Genomic DNA, 21,767 nt, shown 5'->3' on the forward strand with positions numbered 1-21,767 from the left:
TCTTGTTCTTCTTCTTCTTCTCCAGGAGATGTTGACACGACGCTCTCTCCGGCCGGAATGCCAGAGCCGCCCTGCGCTGCCACTTATATAGTGACAATGGGGCGGTGTCACATGGTATATGCCACATGGGTTGGTCACATGGGTTGATGTCACATGGTGACCCCGCCCCCTTACGATGTCATAGTCCCCATGTGACATCAACCCATGTGACCAACCCATGTGACATATACCATGTGACACCGCCCCATTGGCACTATATAAGTGGCAGCACAGCGCGGCTCTGGCATTCCGGCCGGAGAGAGCGACGTGTCAACATCTCCTGGAGAAGAAGAAGAAGAAGAACAAGAAGAAGAAGAAGAACGGAAGGCGGCGACAGAAGACCGGGCCACCGCCTGTAAAAGAGCTATAAGAAGGCGCAGTGGCCCGGCAGAAGAACCGAAGAGGGGGACAAGACCCTCGAAGTCGGAAGAAGAGGCCGGCGGCGGGGAGGAAGAAAGCCGGACTCCTCCGCTAGCAAAAGAGCTACAAGAAGATAGCGGAGGAGTCCGGAGAAGACCCCCGAAGACGGAAGACCCCCGGAGCTGTGCAATAAAATATTTTAACCCTGTGTTGTGTTTTTTTTTGTACTTTTTTTCACAGGTGAATGGGTAGGGGTACATTGTACCCCATACTCATTCACATAGGGTGGGGGGCCGGTATCCGGGGGCCCCCTTCTTAAAGGGGGCTCCCAGATTACGATAAGCCCCCCGCCCGCAGACCCCGACAACCAACGGCCAGGGTTGTCGGGAAGAGGCCCTTGTCCTCATCAACATGGGGACAAGGTGCTTTGGGGTGGGGGGGCCGCGCGGCCCCCCCTTCCCCAAGGCACCCCCCATGTTGAGGGCACGCGGCCTGGTACGGCTCAGGGGGGGGGGCGCGCTCGCTCGCCCCCCCTTTCCTGGCCGGCCGGGTAGCGTGCTCGTACAAGGGTCTGTTGTGGACTTTGGGGGAACCCCCACGCCGATTTTTTTCGGCGTTGGGTGTCCCTTTAAGTCCATTTCAGGCGGCGGTGCCCGCGACGTCTCCTTCGCGGGCCCCGCCTACCTGTACACGCGCTCGAAATGGGCGGACTTGCCTCCGCCTTACGTGGGCGAGTCCGTTCATTTCAAAAGTTGAGCGAACTGTTTGGCAAACAGTTCGCTGAAACAGTCCGCTCAAAAAGTGCCGTGTGTGGGCAAGTCCGCTCATGCAAATTTTGAGCGGACTGTTGCGGCAACTGTTTGACGAACAAAGTTTCAGCGAACAGTCCCCGCGTGTGTACGCGGCCTCAGATCTGTTTTCACTGGCTAGAGAAAGAATCAGAAGTTAGAAGTTAAAGTGTTGTTATCTCACTTATAAAAGTTTCTTAGTGGTGTTGCGACCCACAGTGTGGAATATATATATATATATATATATATATATATATATATATATATATATATATATATATATATATATATATATATATATTGTACATTTAAGATTATATATAGCAACTGGTGGGCAGAAAATAAATTGAATAGACAAGATGTTCTCAAGCCAACAGCTAATTCTGTCTTCTGCTGCTTTAGGTAAATGACCTTTTCAATGTTTTCTGAATATATTATATACAAAGTGCTGACAACAAGAGCAATTCAGAATTAGTATGCATGAGACTGTGAATGATGCCTAATTTCCTTATCACAATTAATGTTCTAATTAGAGCCAGGTGTTTTGCTTCTAAGTAAAAGTAAACAAAATTATAGGTAATGCTATAAGTAAAATTGTAAATGGGTCTCTGTAAGGTTTTTATGAGACCTCTTATGTCATTATTGTCAGAAAAAAAGCTAAGAACACCACAAATACAGCTGCAAAAACATAAACTACAAATATTGAAAACACATTTGGGATCTGATTGCTATGTATTACAATTCAATGAAAGGGGTTAATTTAGAAATGCAATTCATTTACGGGGGTTGATTTACTAAAGGCAAATAGGTTGTTAAATTTGCAAAGGAATTTGCTCCAGAGCTTAATGAATGGAGCGAAGCTCTGTTGACTGTTCCAATTACTTTCATCATCCAGTCATGTGCTAGCAAAAATGCTGTTTTTTTTTTTTTTTAATTTCCTTTCACATGATTGGGTATTCTTTGCAAAAGGAAACGTTACCACATTTTCTAAGCTCTGTGGAAAATTTCTTATGCAAAGTGAAACTTCCATTGCAAAATAAACAGCCTATTTGCCTTTAGTAAATCAACCCCACATTGTCTGCAATTTTAATGAAATAAATTTGACAAAACCCTTTAATATTATGATATTCAATTTCCTAGGGCTACGTAGTAAATAAATCGTATCCTACAAAAAATAAACAGCCTAATTTTCATTATTACAGAAGACTTATATAACTCAAAATGTACACATTTGTAATCAAAGTATATAAATATAGCACACACTTTTCTTTTTCTAAGTTTTGAGTAGGATCTTCTCCTCCTCTCTTTGTGATGCAACAGATAGTAAGAGGGCAGGTGTCACTAGAACATTTGTCTCCATTGGAAAATGTCTCCCTTTCTCTTACTCTCATGATAACCCTAACATTAAGGATTGTCAGTTACTTTCTATCCCAGTGGCAATGGTCAAAATAGAGACTTGAATATCCCAGTGGGAAAAAAAAATCATATCAAAGGGTCTAACCCTTCTCTACTCTATTCAAAAACAAAAAAATGTTTTTGCCTTTACATACACTAGTCATACACAGTTAACACTTTAAAGGTTCTAGTTAACACATATTTGCCCCAGGGACTGAATAACAATTTCTAAAACCAATGGCCTTATGAACATACATGGTAGCACAATATGATCAGGTCTCATTCTCCATTTATCTCATTCTCCATTTAAGCCTACTTTTCACATAAAAACGGTCATGTATTAAAAACGAATATACTGGACGTCATCAAAATGACAGCAATGTCCACCAACACAATGTGGTATCTGGGAGCTCAATAACCTTTTTTCACTTCTTTGTAACCATTTTCCTGTTTTTTTTTTTTTTTTTTTGTATACACAATTTGTTGTAAACCTTCTTGAAATGGAAAATGTAATGTACAGGCATACCCCTGTATCCTTGTAAAGCCAAGGTAAAAAGTAACAGTTGTCCTTTTTCCTTTTTCTAGTAAGTATCGAGAACCAGGAATTGCTTAGTTGTTTGTCTTTTCTAGAGATAAAGCATTTTCTTCAGGTCAAATAGGTAAGGGAAATTTGTGTGTGTATATATATATATATATATATATATATATATATATATATATATATATATATGTTTGAGTGTAACTTGGTTTGAGATTGTTTTGCAAGACAAGCAACATTTTTACATACATTTTGCCTTGATATACAAACAACTTCTTGATATACAAGTAGCGTCAAGTCACAACTGAGTATAAAAGAGAAGAGAGGTGTCTCTAAGTGTAGCGATATGGTAACATTTTATGAAGGTACAACATTTAGCAACTCACATGGTTGATGATGATTAGGCACATTTAAGTATGCAGGCATCCAGAGAAAAGCTGTTCACATAGACTATCCTCGACACCGCCATCGATGTCATCTCTTCCATGCTGCACTCCATAAGTGCTTCAAGCCTCGCTTTCAGATCACTCTACTGTAGGTTAGTCTTCCCAGTTACGGTTTCAGACTTACAGCGGTGAGAGCCGGCGGTGCGGAGGATGGTCTATGTGGACAGCTTTATCCCGGATGCCTGCTCACTTAGATGTGTCTCTTTTAATCATCAACCATGTGAGTTGCTAAATGTTGTACCTTCATTAAATGTAACCATATTACTACACATAGAGGAGCCTCTCTTGTCTTTTATACTTGCTATAATCTTTTTATAGGGACTATAAACTGAAAGACCTATAAATAAACGAATCATCACCATTATCGTTTCCATTATTTCTTATGGGGAAATTTGCTTTGATATGCAAGTGCTTTGGATTATAGTACTTTGAATTTATATATATATATATATATATATATATATATATATATATATATATATATATATATATATATATAAAGTTCTTGAACATTGTCCACAGCTCCAAAGATTTCACTACCAAAGTAAAAAGAACTTGTTCAGCATTTAAGAAGGTCATACTGTACAAAGTTTTTTAAAATTCCTTCTCTGTACTCCTGAAGGTACTTTAAGCCATTATATAGAAGCTTACAGTATAATAGCTCATAACTAAAGAAAAAAAGATGATTTAGGCAGCTACATATCCCAGAAATGTATTGTATGGGTAATAGCACTGACTTTTCTGTTTATATCACGGAAATCACCTTTATTGTATTATTTCATGAAGAAACAAACAGGCACAATAAAGATGGAGCTAGACAGAGGGCTATCTCCAGAGCTTTATCATAGCCATAATGTTGCAACACCTCTTTTCATCATTACATATGAATACTTGATTTTAACCACTTGCCTTCGGAATATTTACCCCCCCCTTCATGACCAGGCCTGGCACTGGGTTACTTTAACTGACAACAATGGGTTAACTTTAACTGACAATTGCATGGTCATGCAATGCTGTACAAATTAAAATGATACCCCCCCCCCCCCCCCCCAATTAGAACTTTCTTTTGATGGTATTTGATCACCTTTGGAGTTGTTTGCACTATAAATGAAAAAAAGACCAAAGATTTTGAAAAAAACAACATTATTTTTAACTTTCTACTATAAAACATATCCAATAAAAACATTTGAAAAATCAAATCTCTTCATAGGTTTAGGCCAATATGTATTCTGCTTCATATTTTTGGTTAAAAAATCCCAATAAGTGTATATTGATTGGTTTGTGCAAAAGTTATAGTGTCTACAAAGTAAAGTAAGATATATATATATATATATATATATATATATATATATATATATATATATATACACTGGAGTTTTTTTTTTTTTACTAATAATGGTGGCAATCAACGGTAAAGCTACAGCGCGTGGTCGGGAAATGGTTATTAATTATTCATTCTGCAGTTATTTTTTGTATACAAATGAAGTTACTACATTAACCTGTTCCTGACTGGCTAACGCAGATACAGTATACAGATATAAAAAAAAGAATTGTCGATCAAAAAAAGAAATTGTGAAAAAAAACAGCGTGGGGTCCCCCCCCAGGTCCACCCCCCACGGCAATTTTAAAAAAAAATCCATACCAGACCCTTATGGGAGCATGCAGCCCGACAGGTCATGAAAGAGAGGGGGCGAACGAGTGGCCCCCATCCTGAACCATACCAGAGCGCATGACCTCAACATGGGGGGTGGGTGCTTTGCGCCCCCCACCACAACGCACCTTGCCGCATGTTGATGGGGACAAGGGCCTCTTCCCGACAACCCTTGCTCGGTGGTTGTCGGGGTCTGCGGGTGGGGGCTTCGCAAAACGCAAATTGGGGCAAAATCACCGTAAAAACACGGTACTTATATGGCAGCACAAAAATGCATTGATGTGAACATGTTCCATAGGAACCCATGTTAAAAAATTTCCCTGCATTTCTGCAAATTGTAAAATGCTTCAAAAATGCATTAGTGTGAATGGATCCTAACTCTCAGGTTCATTATTTTTCACACAGATATTTTGTTTTATAAATTATTTTAAGAAATGAGCCAATGCACTGTTACAGATTCTACTTTTCCACAGGGAGGGAGAGATGATCCTATAATTTTGTGCAAGTCAAAAAAGAAAATCCCACAGGTATGGTCGGATTGTCCATCTGTCCCAAAAAGGACAGGTGTTTGGTATGTCTAATCAATCTCCTTTCTTACAGTCTTAAATGAACAACAAAAAAAAGTGACAGCTAACTTGAAAGAGTGGAAATGGGCAAACGATGGTCCTGTGGTCTTCTGACTCTATCCCTGATTAGGCCAAAGCGCAGTGGGACCTACATTCGCTTATGGATACTTTCACATTGAGGCGCTTTACAGGCGATATAACACTAAAAATAGCGCCTGCAAAGTACCTTGAAAGGGCCTCTCCTCTCACTCCAATGTGAAAGCCTGGGGGCTTTCACACTGGATTGGTGCACTGGCAGGATGGTAAAAAATGTCCTGCAAGCCACATCTTTGCAGTGCTGTAGGAGTGGTGTATACACCGCCCCTGCTTACTGAAATCAATGGGCAGTGGTGCCAAACCGCTGGCAAAGCGCCGCTTTGTTGGCAGTTCTAACCCTTTTTCGGCCCCTAGCGGGGTTAAAAGCAAAAATGACGGTTAAGCACTGCTAAAAATAGCGGCGCTTTGCCGCCGACGCCGCCAATGCCCCAGTGTGAAAGTAGCCTATAGGTCAAAAAAGAGGGCACAGTAGCCTATAGGTGAAAAGGTGAGGGCAGACCTATCTACACAAGAAGTGACTTATCACAGTGTGAGGATATTTGGAAGTTTGCAGCAATGGGATTCTAGTTCCACTCTCCACACATATTGAAGAATTTTATGGAATTGGTGAGATGATCACTGCAGTTGAAACTGTCATTATGCACATTTTTTATTTTTACATGCAATATGTTAGAATATGAAATATATTTGCTGTTTATGTTTGATCAACTTAGAATGTAGTAGGTTGCACCTAAATAAAGCAGAGGCATAACATATTTATTTTAGACAACATCCTTTACTAGTTTAATTTCAGCAGCACAACACATTTATTTTACTCAGGCTGGATTCACACATGTTCAGTGTGAATTGTATGTCCATTTTCACTGCAAATTAAAGAAGCATTTGTTCAGCGGTGCAGGTGTGTTTTTGATGCAGTTCTGGTGTGAATTTGCAAGGCTCAGAACCGGATTTTTGTCACAGATGACACTTTTAGTGCTGGCCAATACATAGTACTGTAGATAAAGGGCGTCAACTCCTGTTGTGGGAGAGCAATCTGTGCTGAAAACCTGAACTGTATCATGAACTAAATCCTGAACACAATTGAACATATATGCGATTCGGAAGCCTTCCCATATAGCTCAATGAGCCTGGAATTCACACCTGAACCACACAGCAGTGCTTAGAAAATCCACAAGGCTCTTTTTAAATATGCACTGCAGATGCATCTCCTATATGTGAACAACTTCAATGGAAATCAATGTTATTTCACATGACATACGAATTGGATGCAGGTTCAAAACGCATTCAATTTGCATATGCTGTATGTGAACCGAGCCTTATAGTGCTTTGGTGGGGGTATAAATGCACTTTGGTTGATTACAGTAGCTGAGTTCTGTTAGTGTATTTCTATTTTGTTTATTTGGCAGCACATAAGTATTTATTGGTTGGTTGTTTTGTTTAAAAATGGTTTATATAACTGTTCTGTAATTAGTTTTTCCTTTTGTTGAGTCAGAATACAATACCACACACTGCATCAAACTTTGGACTAGACCAGTTTCACAGAAAAGAGACCTTGTAAATCTTCTAAGTGGATGCCCACAGGTTACTATTCTCTCTGACAAAAGTATGTGAGTCACATCTTTCAATTAATGCCAGAGGCTTAAATCATCCAGCTAATTTTTTTACCACCGTGGAATGAAGCCCAACATTTTAAATGTGATGTATTGTGTGTACAGGAAACACATTTCCACCAACCATTTTCTCAGAAATGCACCAATAGAGGCTTTCCAAATATATTTATGGCTAAGAGGCCACCTAAAATATGAGGAGCTATGGTAGAAATTAGGAACCACTTTCTCTTTTATCCTCCACTCCAGAACTTTAGAACCTGCAAGCACCTATATTATTTTGTTTTGTAATCTAAATTATACCTACAAATACCTACCAATTACAATTTCTCCAGAGTGAGATTTTTTTTCTAAGATTGTTTACTTTGTTGAAACTTTGTGCATGTCATAACTCATACCCTAGAACAGATCTCTTTTTGGTGGATAAATGGCTATTCAAAAAATGTAAGTTCCACAATTAATAATATCACATGGTTGGATCACACATTTCTAACTCTCACTGTCCTAGACTCTCCTTCACCAAAATCCACATATATATATATATATATATATATATATATATATATATATATATATATATATATATATATATATATATATATATGCATATATGTATATATATATATATATATATATATATATATATATATATATGCATATGTGTATATATATATATATATATATATATATATATATATATATATATATATATATATATATATATATATATATATATATATATATATATATATATATATATATATATATATATATATATATATATATATATATATATATATATATATGTATATATATATATATATATATATATATATGTATATATATATATATATATATATATATATATATGTATATATATATATATATATATATGTATATATATATATATATATATATATATATATATGTATATATATATATATATGTATATATATATATATATATATATATATATATATATATATATATATATATATATATATATATATATATAATATATATATATATATATATATATATATATATATATATATATATATATATATATATATATATATATATATATATATATATATATATATATATATATATATATATAATATATATATATATATATATAAAATATAGAAACACAAACACATCTGATTTAATTTTTCAGACTTAATTCTACCAGAGATATATTTATCCCATTGAATGCTCCAAAACCATTTACTTGATGTATTTTCTAAAATTGGGCGCAAGGGGCTAAACAAAAGAGGTTGCAGTGATATGACCAAAATATTTCTGTAGACCGAACCCTCAGATCTTGGAATAAAACACAAGCCTGTCCCAAGTCAAATTTCTCATTAGCACAACTTAGATATTAACTTAGACTTCTCCTTTTAGACAACTTTGAAAAAGAAGGTTGAAAATGTATTTCTGTGATACAGGCAATATAATAATACAAAAATGTCCTGTCTTCATCATCCAATCAGTAAATCTAAACTATATAACCCTCAGAAAATAGCAGACACTTTCAGCAGCTATTAAGCTCTTTAGATTCTTTAGTCTCAACTCTCAACTGAAATCACTGACAAGTTTTTACCGTCCATTGACTACCCACGTTTATCTTACTCCCAACTTAAGGATCATAATTCTCAAACAATACCTAAAATCTTAAAAGCTATTGATACCTTGTCAAATAAAACATCTCCTTGCCAAATAACAAAACTGGCCATTAAAACAAATAAGAGGAACCTTTCTGAAAATATATTGGATGTTTTTGCATGAACACTTTATTTCAAGCATGGACACTTTATATTGCTTTGTTAAGCACTGCCAATTTTAAGCTGTTTTGCTTTATTCATCTGGTGATTTACTTGTGAGATATTTTGAAGCAAAGATCAGCACTTTATAAGTGGCAAATTATATTGACATAACACTTAAAATTTGGTGTTTGAGCTGGTGAACAGTGGTAATAGTATATATCCATATTATATATCATGAAGGAAAAAAAACACACATTCTCTGCTTCTGGCATTCGATGAAGATAAAGCGTTCAACAGAGTACACTAGAGTTCTCATTCAAGTACTCAGCTATAATGGCCTTATATTTTTGCTCAATGATACAGGTATACACTTCAGGGGGTGCTTTCTAAACCATTTCTGATAACAAATGGAATCATCCAGGGATGCCCTTTTTGCCCCATAATTTTTATTTGGTAATGGAACTTTGTCAGGATTTATTAGTTACCACTCAGATATTTCTGGCTTTATGATTGTTTCCAGAGAACACAAAATCACTAAATCAGAAGTTATGATTCTTATACTGACAATTGTGTTGCTATGTTGCAAAGAAATTGTTTTGCTTTGCATCTTTTAAGGTTGTTTGCGATAAAAACAAGAAAGCATAAAAACCTATGTAGTGTATATTAATTTGCTTTTCTAAACAAAATGGTTGTACTCACTTGCAGAAAAAACAATTCAAGGCATACCAAGTATCACAAAATATGCATACAATATACAGATGAACAACTACACTACATTGTCAAAAGTATTGGGGCACATGCCTTTACATGAACTTTAATGGCATTCCAGTCCTAGTCCATAGTAACAGCTTCAACTCTTCTGGGAAGGCTGTCCACAAGGTTTAGGAGTGTGTCTATGGGAATGTTTGACTATTCTTCCAGAAGCGTATTTGTGAGGTCAGACACTGATGTTGGACAAGAAGGTCTGGCTCATCCATCTCTTTATGGACCTTGCTTTGTGCACTGGGGTCCAAATCATTTTGTGGGGTGGGGGGATTATGGTGTGGGGTTGTTTTTCAGGGATTGAGCTTGGCCCCTTAGTTCCAGTGAAGGGAACTCTTAAGGTGTCAACGTTTTTGGACAAATGTATGCTCCCAACTTTTTGAGAACAGTTTGGAGATGGCCCCTTCCTGTTCCAACATGACTGCACACCAGTGCATAAACAAGGTCCATAAAGACATGGAAGAGTGAGCTTGGGGTGGAGGGACTTAACTGGCCTGCACAGAGTCCTGACCTCAACCTGATAGTGCACCTTTAGGATGATTTAGATTGGAGACTGTGAGCCAGGCCTTCTAGTCCAACATTAGTGCCTGACCTCACAAATGCGCTTCTGGAAGAATGGTCAAACATTCCCATGAACACACTACTAAACCTTGTGGACAGCCTTCCCAGAAGAGTTGAAGCCATTATAGCTGCAAAGGGTGGGCCAACTGAATATTGAACCCTACGGACTGAGACTGGGATGCCATTAAAGTTCCCTGAAATCCCAGTCTTTTTTGAGAATATAGTGTGTCTATCCTTTCCAGAAATTTAGCATGGATAATGTATGCAAGAGCAATACACTAAAAGTTACTTAACTTGGGTTGTAGATTTATTTCAGGATACAGGAGTCCTCAAGACTGCTTCTTGCCCCTTGGAGTCCTGCCAAGCTTCTAGTTCCTCTATGTCTTTTTAAGTCCTCTTTTGCCTCCCCTTTCTTCCTGTAGCATCAATGCCTGTCCTTAGCTCATGAAGCAGTCCAACACATTCATTAACATATAAATAGGGGAAGCCTTGCTTCTAAAAATAATACATGGCCTTAAATATGTTATTCCATATTTATGCTATAAAAATCACTAAAATAGCCATAGTAATACATTCCACTTTTTGATTTTTGTAGCATAATATAGGTAAAATTTAAACTTTAGCATTTCTCAGCAGCTCTATAAACCCTTTTCCGGAAAATAGCAAAATAACCCCCCCCCCCCCATATTGTAAATGGAAGGAAAACTCCCTTGTGACCCTCATATGTTCTGGCCGATTAGACTTTGTTCCTGGATAAGTTGCAATGATCTTTTAGGCAGGATTAGCAATGTCTTTGGCAGTCTATCCTCTAGACCAATGGTCATCAACCCTGTCCTCAGGGCCCACTAACAGGCCAGGTTTGCAAGATAACTGAAATACATCACAGGTGATATCATTTGCTGCTCAGTGATTGCAGTACTCTAGTCTGCATCTCCCCAAGGTAATTCATAAAACCTGGCCTGTTAGTGGGCCCTGAGGACAGAGTTGATGACCACAGCTCTAGACCTTAAGGGAAATGCTGAGATAAAAGTCCACTCAAATTCAGCCATCATTAAGAAATAATCTGCATCTTACTCCTGTTCTCATCTCTTCTTCTGGTCTGCCTCATCTTATCTGGCTTGGCCATCTGCTCCACCTGTCAAAGTTAATTACCTCAAAAGAGTAAAAGACAAAGCAAATTATGTGTCCCTTCCAATTGTGCCAAAACACTTAGCTCACTTCTCACATTTGTCTATCTGTCCATTTCTGACAGCAAACCCATTGTAGGGTGCCCACTGTTGCCTTGTAACATTCTTAAAGAAAGACATAGATTTATAGAGAAAAAAACATACTGCTTCTCTCTCCTTGCTGTCCTGGGAACACTGGCCTACTGTCATAAAGTTTTCACAGCAAAGCACACTCTACCAATGTTGCCCAGTCTATGACAACAAAAACACCTAATGTGACTGAATTTAGCATTCCCAGCCACTTGCTTCCAGCACTTAAAGGGGTTGTAAAGGTAAATTTTTTATTTTCTACATAGCTTCCTTTAAGCTAGTGCATTGTTGGTTCACTTATCTTTTCCTTCGATTTCCCTTCTAAATGTTTTTTTTTCTTTGTTTTCTTTGTCTGAATTTCTCACTTCCTGTTCCTCCTCAGTAAGCTGTTCAGTAAGCTGTTCTGGCTGACTAACCACCAGCTCGAATGATGGTGAGAAGTTTACTGAGGAGAAACAGGAAGTGAGATATTCAGACAAAGCAAAAAAACATTTAGAAGGGAAAAGGTAAGTGAACCAACAATGCACTAGCTCAAAGGAACCTATGTAGAAAATAAAAAAATTACCTTTACAACCCCTTTAAGTAAAGCTGGTGTAGGAATCCCATCTATTTCCTGTCTAGGAACTCCCACCTGAAATAGGCCAGTCCACATTTGTTTTCTAGAGAACATAGGCCTGTTTTCCTTTTATCTGATTCAACTCAGGAATCTATATTTGAGTTGATCAGGTTCACAGCTTCCAGCTTGTGGGAAGTATTTGTGGCACATATACTACTTCTACTTACAGTATTTGGGAATTTGCCCTTTGTTAGGACATTAGACTTTATCATGAGGGCTGCACAACGCTCAGTACTCTACTCTCTAAATCTCTTGCCTTGCTTACAGTGCACTCGGTAGCCACAGCAAGCTGCTTTTTCAATAGGTCTCATTCTACCTCTGGCTATTTCCTCATTTCAGATTATGTATGTAGAGAATGAAGGAAGCACTAACCAAACACAGCAACTGCCCGCATCTCACCCTTACCGAATCCAAAACTTATACGACTAATTTCTGAGGAAAAATCTTAAACTCTTTTGCCCAAGCTCTGTTCAAAGGAAAAGCATACCTAGCAAGGTCCATTGCAACAGACATCCATTAGCTGTTCCTGGTACAGGTTGCACACCTCCTCGTGGACACCAGAAGCCCCTGCAGTCTTTCTTTTCCTAAACAGTGTATACAACATTTTTCTTAGCACAAACAACAGAAAACACAAGACAAAACAAGTCTGCTTCAATTGAACTTCAGCACAAATTCCAGGCGAGCCCCCAATTGTTTTTCTTTGCATCTTTTAGGGTTACTTTGCTGTTAAAGCAAGGAAAAATAAAAATGTTTGCAGTGTATATCCATTTGCACTACTAGACAAAAAATTATGAACTTGTAGGAAATACAATTCATGGCAAACAATGTATCACAAACTATGCATACAATATACACATGTATAAGCTGTCTATCCTTCGCAGCAAATTAGCATGGATAATGTATACAAATACAATAGGAATACACTAAAAGTTACTTAACTTGAATTGTAAACGTAGTGTCATCCCCAGGGAGTGTTGCTATGTTAAGTCTTTCTTGATGATGGAATCATCTTTCAGGATCCAAGAATCTTTCAGACATTTGTTTTTTGTGTCCTCTTTTCCTTCTACCTACTTCCTGTAGCATCACTTCCTGTCCTAAACTCATGAACCAGCCAGACACGTTCATTAGCCATGAATAGGGAAAGCATAGCTTTTAGAAACAGTGCATGGTTTTAAAAAAAATCATTGCATATGTATGCTAATAAAACCAATTAAATAGCTGTAGCAACACACAAATACAAAGTATTTTCTCATCAGTCCACATCAATGCAGCCTCACAAGTGCCATTAATGCAGCAACCTCACCATTACCATCAATGCAGCAGCTTTCCCATTGCCATCAATGCAGAAGTCTGACCCCCTAGGTCCCGGGAGTTGAGAACAGGTCTGCCAAAATCATTTAAACATCTGCCTGAATGGCAAACAGACATCTGCCTCCATGTGAGAAATTATCTCCAGCGAAGAGGCAGAGGGATCCTCTCTGGCCCAACCAGCACCCATTTTAGCTTAACTTATAAACCCCCACTCCATTAAATGTAAGCGTAAATTGATATATTGGGTCCTCCCATTAAATGTGCGCAAATTTATATATTAGGTCCCTCCCTCCCTGCCACCCCCTAATGAGGACCTACCCCCAGAGACCCAGGGGGGAAAGGTGACCCTAGCCAGGATGCTCCCCCTCCCATCCCCCAGTCCCCTTAACAAGGATCTAATAGGCTGGAACTAATGTAATAGACTCAGCAAATTATGAGGTCTCTGAAGACCCAATATTCAATTACTCCAAGCAAAATTCCAATTCTAGGTCCCTCTAGGCCGATGACATGATCCCAGGTTTACCAGCAGTCGATAGAGGCCGGGGGGGGGGGGGGCGCTCGAGAGAGCTGAGGCTGCTTGTGGCAATTAGGCTGAATGGCCAGATCAGGCCAGATCGGGACGAGCTCCGAGTCTATGCGGCCATACTTGAGAGTTCCGCGTATGTGACTCCTAAGCTTTTTTATCTTAATGCAGAAAATGCATTAAGAGAAAAAACCATCTGCCTTTGCAACCACTTTAAAGCGGGGCTTTACTTGAGCTTCATACAATGAGCACCAAGTGTTAGCACTAAACAAAATACATTTGATATATATTTAGAAATTCCTCTTATGAACATTGAGGTGTTCTGTAAGCAACTTAATGTGCCTTCTTTTTATAGTAAAGGCCACTTTAAAAATATATACGATGTAGGTAAGGACACCATCCATATGTTCAAAGTCAGATGTGGAATTGAAACTACTGTATATGACTTACTGTGGGCGAGTTACTTGATTGTAGTCCTAGACCATTTACATAGTGTATTTCCAAAGCGTTGGCTAAGGTTTTGTTTGTTATTTTTATACTTATGGGAATAAAATGTTTACTTCGACAAAAAAACAAACAAACATCTTCTAGTATTTCATATGCACTATAATTTATATCCAGTGTAACTTTGCAATTTCTCTTGTCTGCAGCTTTTAAATTTTTTTTTCTTGAGTTTTTTTTTACATTTTCAAGCCCTGTAGCATTTTTTTTCCCTTAAATGTGTTATATATTCCAATTTACTTCTTGATTTTTTGTTATTTAAGTCTCTAGATTTAACCAAATGTAGACAAGTAAAGCAGTCATTTTTCTTCCTTTACAACATACTTGGCAAAATATCCTACGGCAGTAAAAGAAACTAATAAGCTGGTGTCATTTTTCTATAAGACAGGGTCATCTTATGGCACCAGACACTTTTTCAAACAGTAACATTTTTCCGCTTTTTATTTATTTTTTTAAAGAGACACAGGTGAACAATTAAAACATATTTGCCTTCTTTCTTTAGCATGTCATATTAAAATATTATTGGAAAATACAAGATACAAAGTTCTTATAATGAAGATAAAGTTGGCTTAAGAAAAAAGTGTGCTTGCTTGGATCCATAGTGTATTGATCAAGTCAGCGGCTGTAACCTGGCAAATAGGCTGTATTACAAGACTCAACATCTAAATTTAAACCTTTTTTTCAAAAGGAATATTTCCATTTACATATCTTTGTGAGTACGTTTTATTTGTGGGAATGTCTCAGAATGAACCTTTAGAGAAATAATGAGGTTACATTTTTTTGTATAAGCCTTATCTAGAGGGACAAGTTGATATTTCTTAATTTTCTGGTTAAATCTAATATCTTTTTGTGAGGCCAGGTTTTTGGTTGTGTTTAAAGTTATATTAGTATGAAACTGTGCAGCAGAAAATGTGCAAAATATAGGACTACAATGTTATAATGTACATTCCTGGAAAACAGGAATTTGTTTTATTCCCAATCTGGATTTAGCCCTTGTACACGCGGTCGGAAATTCCGATGGACAATGTCCGATCGGACCGTGTTGTCAGATAATCCGACAGTGTGTGGGCTCCATCGGACGGTTTCCGTCGGAGTATCCGATGGACCAAGTTTTCCAGCTGGGCTATAACATTTTCCGACAACATGATCCGATCGGACTTTGTCCGATCATGTGTAGAGAATTCCGATCAGACAAAGTGCCACGCATGCTCAGATCAAATTCCTAGACCAAAGCTATTGGCTACTAGCCTGAACGTAGTCCCGTCCTAACGAAATGACGTCATCACGTTAAGTACAATCGAATTTTCTGACAACTTTGTCCGACTGTGTGTATGCAACAGTTTCGGACTAAATCTGTCGGACAAAATCCGACGGATTTGGTTGTTGGAATGTCCGACCATGTGTACAAGGGATTAATCTTTTCACGTTGATAAAATAGTGCAAACAATAAATATATGCACACCACCAAGAAACCAACAGGAAAATTCAGCTTACCTAGGCTTACAAAACCTGCTATCCAGAAAACACTGCAACTATGCTAAAATCAAATATGTCACTCAATTTCACTCAATTTACCTTATTCTTACTTCTCTTTAATCAGCTGCAGCTAGCCCCAGGGCTGGCTCCAGAAAAGACAGATTAAACAGCCACCTAATGCCGCGTACACACAACCAGACTTTCCGGCAGACTTGTTCAGGTGGACAGGAATCCGTTGGACAATTCGATCATGTGTGGGCTCCAGCTGACTTTTTTTTCCCAAAAGTCCAACGGACCTAGAAATAAAACTTGTTTCAAATCTGATGGACTCAAGTCTGACGGACTAAAAATCGAGAAAACCGTCTGTGTGCTAGTCCGACGGACCAAATACAACGCAGGGGCAGCTATTGGCTACTGGCTAGTGAACTTCCTTGTTTAGTCCCATTTACTTAATCGAATCGACTTAGTCCGGTCGTGTGTGGCCAAGTCCGTTTCATTCAGAAAGTCCGTCAGACCTCTGCCGAAAGTCCGTCAGGAAGACCGTCGGACCTAGTCCGTCTAAAAGTCTGGTCGTGTGTATGCGGCATTAGGGCAACCAGATAGAGGGGGCTGTAAAATTTGAATCCCAAGCCACTTGCTGGGGATTCACATTTTTAAAGGGAGACCCTCTAGCAATCCCAAGATCCTGGTGCTGCAAGGCCTGTGTCTGCTGCCACCTGCACATGCATAGGATCAGCTGGGATCTGCTGAGTCATGTGATTGGAACCCAGGTGATGGGTCGGAGCTGAGCCTGGCTGTGTGTGGAGGTGGTGGGACCCCAGTATGCATTCACCTTGTCGGCAGCTGGAATGGAGATTTGGGGGATGGTCACAGGCAGATCGCTCCTTTTCATCACTGGCTGATTGCTGGTCTGGGCTGTTAAGAATGGTGAGTGCTGAGCATAGGTATGTGCAGCCTATTGCGTTAGGGTGTTCACCCCAAAAATCGGATGCTTTTCTCTGCAGCCTCATTTGCACTGGACAGTGAATGAATGCGAAGTACTCTGTGCTGAGTGGCTTCCTGTTCATTCAGAAATTGAAGCCTAGTAAACACAGTTTACTAGGCTTCATTTTCTGAATGAACACAGTGAGTGAGAGTGTTCGCTGTGTTCATTTACAAAAGGAAAGAGCGGGTAAAAGACATATTTACTAGTCTCTTCCCTCACTCACCATCCTGAAACACCCCCCTCACAGAAGCTGAAGAGAGGTGATACACTGTGGGGGGAAGCCTGTCCAGGAGGGGGAATCATCACTGCACATATTGATTAGTGTGTGACCAGGCACACTTGGCACCACCCCTGTGCATGCTTATGGTTCTGAGCTTTGTATGGTATGGGGTGATCCCGGGTCCCAAGATTATGCTGTTATGACCTTCTCAACAGGATCTGTATCTTCAGGCTGCAGCAGGCTGCAGCTCAGGAGAGTGTGATCAGTTAAGATTACCAATAATGGGAGGCTATGTTTCACTGCTGCCACTGACAAACAATGGGGTTGGGCTGTTATAAAACACTGATTACCACTAAGGAAGGAGCATGTGGGAATGTTAAATAGCACTTCTATTGACCACTGGGGATGGGCAAATGGTTCAGAGTATAAGTTTGGGCCAAACATTTGCCTGTTTGGCCAGTCGCTGAACACCTGAATTTGCAGGGTGTTCATCCCACCTAACACTCTGCAATGCACGGTGCTGACAATGTAAGCTGGTTATTAAGGAGCGGGGTTGGGAAGTTGCTGACAAAGGAATGTAAAGATTTACTCTACTATAAGCTGTGCAAACAAGCTAATAAATGACATGATTATGAAATGATCAATGCACAACCTATGCAGGTGAAAAAAAAACAAGGTGTCAGTAGGAAGTTTTAAAATGCATTTAACCACTTGCTTACTGGGCACTTAAACCCCCCTCAGTCCCAGACCATTTTTCAGCTTTCAGCGCTGATGCACTTTGAATGACAATTGCGCGGGCATACAACACTGTACCCAAATGAAATTTTTATCATTTTTTTCCCACAAATAGAGCTTTCTTTTGGTGGTATTTAGTTACAGCTCGGAGTTTTATTTTTTGCTAAACAAACAAAAAAAGATGCAAAAAAAAAAAAAAAAAAAAATCATGTTTTAATAGTTTGTTATACAATTTTGCAAACGGGTCATTTTTCTCCTTCATTGAAGTGCGCTGATTAGGCGGCACTGATAGGCTGCATTGGTGGGCACTGATGGGCTGCATTGGTGGGCACTGATAGGCTGCATTGGTGGGCACTGATAGGCTGCACTGGTGGGCACTGATAGGCATAGTTAAGGCGGCACTAATAGGCACAGATAAGGCGGCACCGATCGGCACAGATAAGGCGGCACTGATGGGCAAAGATGGGCACAGATAAGATGGCATGGATGGGTGGCACGGATAAGTGGCACGGATGGGTGGCACGGATGGGCACTGATAGGTACCACTGATAGATGGGACTGATGGGCACTGATAGGTGGCTCTGATAGGCGGCACTGCTGGGCACTGATGGGCGGCACTGCTGGGCACTGATGGGCGGCACTGGGGTGCAGCACCTTTAAGGAAGATTGTGGGCACTGTGGGTGGCACTGTTGGTTGCACTGCTGGATGGCACTGTGGGTGGCACTGTGGGTGGCACTGTGGGTGGCGCTGTGGGCACTATGGGCACTGCTGGGTGGCACTGATGGGGGGCACTTACTTTCATTCAGGATGGCACTGCGGTGGGCAGGTGGGCACTGCCAGGAGGCAGGTGGTCAGCTGTATTGCTGGGCGTGATCGGGACTGATGTCCCGATCACGGCCGCCGGTGATCGGCTTTTTTTTTCTCTGACAGCGCGAGGAGGAATAATAGCCGATTACCGGCTCCGTTCTGTCACATGATCAGCTGTCATTGGCTGACAGCTGATCACGTGATAAGGGGTCGGGATCGACCCCTTGCACGGATCGGTGATCAGGCGAGTCTCGTGGACTCGCCGATCACAGAGCGCGCCGCGCGCGCCCCTCAGGGGGCGCGCAGGCCGCTCGTAACCGGGACGACGTCAATAGACGTCGTCCCGGAAAAGTAGATCCGCGCTAATGCCGTCATTTGGCAATAGCGCGGATCTCAAGTGGTTAAAGTATAACCGCTTAACCACTTCAACCACGGAAGAATTTACCCCCTTAATGACTAGAGCACTTTTTACAATTTGGCACTGCGCTGCTTTAACTGGTATTTATACGGACATACAATGCTGTACCCAAACAAAATATGTGTCCTTTTTTTTACTACAAATAGAGCTTTCTTTTGGTGGTACTTGATCATCTTTGGGATTTTAATTTTTTCTGATATAAATGAAAAAAGACCATAAATTGAAAAAAAAATTATATTTTCTACTTTTGTTATAAAAAAAATCCAATAAACCCAATTTTAGTCATACATTTAGGGCAAAATTCAGCCACACGTCTTGGGTAAAAAAAAATTCAATAAGCGCATATTTATTAGTTTGCACAAAACTTATAGCGTCTACAAACTATGGTACATATACTGGAATTTACGCAGCTTTAGTTTATGACTGCCAATTTAATTTCTTGAGGTGCTAAAATAGGAGGGCAGTACTAAACCCCTACAAATTACTCAATTTTGGAAAGTAGACGCCCCAATGAATTTGCTGAGAGGCATATTAAACCCATTGAATATTATATTTTCTGTCACAAGTGATTAAAAAAAAAAAAAATACAGTACACAAAGTTGTCACTAGATGATATATTGCTCACACATGCCATGGGTATATGTTAAATTACACCCCAAAATACATTCTGCTGCTTCTAATGAGTATGGGGATGCTACATTTGTAAGACTTTTTGGGAGTCTAGCTGCATAGAGGACCCTCCAAAAACCAATAACCACCTTTAGGATTTCAAAGGACATACATTTTTGATTTCACTCCTCATTACCTATCACAGTTTCAGAGGCCATGAAATGTCAAGATAGAACAACCCCCCCCACCCCAAATGACCCCATTATGGAAAGTAGACACCCCAAGATATTTGCTGAGAGGCATTGAATATTTTATATTTTGCCACAAGTTTCGGGAAAATTACAAAATCCTTTTTTTTTCTTTTACAAAACGTTGTAACTAAATTATATATTGCTTACACATGCCATGGGTACATGTGGAATTACACCCAAAAATACCTTCTGCTACTTCTCCTGAGTACAGGGATACCACATGAGTGAGACTTTTTGGGAGCCTAGCCGCGTACAGGACCCCAAAATCCAATCACCGCTTTCAGGATTTCTAAAGCCGCGTACACACCAGCGCAATGTCCGACAGAAAAAGTCAGATGGAAGCTTTTCATCGTATATTCCGATCCTGTGTATGCCTCATCTGACTTTTATTTTTTTACGAAAATTCTGACGGACCTAGAAATAGAACATGTTTTAAATATTTCCGACGGAACCAATTCCTATTAGGAAAACTGTTTGTCTGTATGCTGTTCCTCCGATGGACCAAAGACTACGCATTCTCTGAAGCAAGTCTGAGACACTCGGTGTGGTAAAACTAGCATTTGTATTGGAGCTAGCACATTCCTTGTGCTGCTAATTCTGTGATCTCTTAATGCAGAGCATTCTTTCTTCTTTAGAATGCTGGAAGAATTTTGCTACTCATATTCACACAGAGTTCTCACAAACTTCTTTCTTCATTATTTATCCTTATCTCATGACTAATATTCTATTTTTTAAAAGCCCAATCTCCATAATAATATTTACAATTATTCTTTCTACTCATCTTTTATAATTTTTTATTACATCAAGATTTATTTTACGATTACTTAAAAAAAAATTCTAGTGAACTCCATATAATTATTTTTTTCTTTTTGGAGTGTCAAGTTACCACAATAACTTTATTATCTTATATTTTTTATTAACCTCAAGGAGGTTGGTGTCCCTTGTTAATTTGACATTGTCTTTTTTAAATGTACCTGCCTACTCACAAACTGTCCTTTTTGAAGAAAAACACATAGGAAAGTATTTTGTAAAAATAATAATAATAAATAAAGTCCATATAATAGGGAGCACAATCTGGTCCAGGAATGCCAGAGATCAGGACCAGCAGTAGATGACATATCTGTCCCCAGTTTGTGGTACTACAACAGCCTGCATCTTCTGTCAGACCAGACTGAACCCAGGACATCACTTTCTTCTCTTCCGTGCAGCCTTCCTTGGAGGCTGTGGCTCTGGTGATGGACTTGTGGCAGGAGAAGGAGGAGGACGGACAAGCTCACATATGTGGCTGTTCTCAGTCAGCTGGACCATCAATATTCATTTTACGATATTTATTACAATAAATATGTAAAAAAATAATATACCTGGCTCCAGCTGGGCGCATCCACTTCTTCCAGGATGGAAGGCCCAGGTTGTTCCTCATCAGCCTCTGCTGGGGTTGAGGGAACGGTGAAGGGAAGGCTGCAGGGAAGAGTTGAAAGAG

This window comes from Lithobates pipiens, unplaced genomic scaffold, assembly GCF_037356315.1.
Source record: "Lithobates pipiens isolate NorthernLeopardFrog02 unplaced genomic scaffold, aLitPip1_a1.2 Scaffold_13, whole genome shotgun sequence".
Lineage (NCBI taxonomy): Eukaryota > Metazoa > Chordata > Amphibia > Anura > Ranidae > Lithobates > Lithobates pipiens.